The following is a 1529-nucleotide window of genomic DNA, read 5'->3' on the forward strand; positions in this document are numbered from 1 at the left end:
TAAACACATAATTATTTATTTTAATAGAAACATAATTATTAATAATATTTGATACAAGCATAATTATCCAAATTGATACAAATATTTTACACAAGCATAATTAGTTAGGAGGATCTTCGTCTTCATCTACTTCATCGTCTGAAGATGATAAATTACATTGAAATTCATCTTCTGGTTCTGCATCTTCGACATCATAATCAAGATTTATTGGTTCATTTATTTCTTCTAAATTATCGAAAACCAGATCTTCAATAGTTGTCACCAATACAGCATCATCATTTTCTGTTTGCAAAAGAGTCGGTTCTTTGTTCTCATATTCTCCTGCAATGTTTCCCCTTGGATTAACTTTTAAAACATTGAGCCATTCCTTCCTTGGTATCTTTGTGTATGGGTAGGGAATATAGCAAACTTGATGCACCTGGGAGGCTGTTTAGGAATATCAACACAAATATATATTATCGACATTAAAAAATAATATCTCTATATATATATGTACGTACCTATAATAAGGGGTTCGTATTTATTATATTTTCTCGATGATAGAACGTCTACAACGCCACCATTTCTCATTCGAGTGCCTCTACCCATAACAGAGTCATACCACTTACATTTAAAAAGTGTGATTCTCAAATTGACCATCCCCTCATACTCAAGTTCTATGATATTAGTTAAAGTCCCGTAGAAATCCGCTGCATCGGATGCATCAGTGTAATTTTCACCTTTAACACAGACTCCATAGTTACAAGTCTTTCGTCCAACACCATGATCACGTGTATGAAATAAGTAGCCTCTTGTAAAATACATTGGCCATGTTTTGACCTTGTTCAAAGGTCCATGCACTATCTCTTGAACCCAGGTAGGAAATGGATTTGTGGCGTTCCAGTAAAAAACCTGCATATTAGTCATAATATTATATTAGAATTATTTATAATATATAATTAGGTACGGACCCGCACATACGTGCGTTATTGATTTCAAAAATTATGTTTACTATAAGGTTTGTAATATATTATATACACATAGTGTTACATTTATAAATATAATTATTTGTTAAATCATTTACAGTTCAAACTTATATTAGTTTTGTTTCATTCAGTGTATGTTTTTTGAAATAATAAAAGTTTCAGCATAAAATTAAGATTCACAAAACAACATACCTGGATCTAACGTTTACCGAATTAGTGATTAATCAGAATTGTATAAAACTTGTAAATTATAAAACATATAAAAACCATAAAAAAGATTAAAACTTCTCAAAACGAATGACCTAAATTCTTAAGCAGGTCAAACCCGTCCCGGTAGCCATACTCCATCAGGGGTATAATATTTTTTATCTATAATAACATGTCCCTCGAAATCTTTAAGAAATAATATATATATATATAAGATGCTATATTTTCTCATATGTTAATTTTGAAATTATGGAATTTTTAATATACGTTAGTCTTATATATCATAAATTTTCTATATGGAAAACTGAAAATTAGGATTGGCATAAGTTTTAATATTTTTAGTTTAAAATAAATTTA

This window comes from Camelina sativa, chromosome 15, assembly GCF_000633955.1.
Source record: "Camelina sativa cultivar DH55 chromosome 15, Cs, whole genome shotgun sequence".
In the NCBI taxonomy this organism is placed as follows: domain Eukaryota; kingdom Viridiplantae; phylum Streptophyta; class Magnoliopsida; order Brassicales; family Brassicaceae; genus Camelina; species Camelina sativa.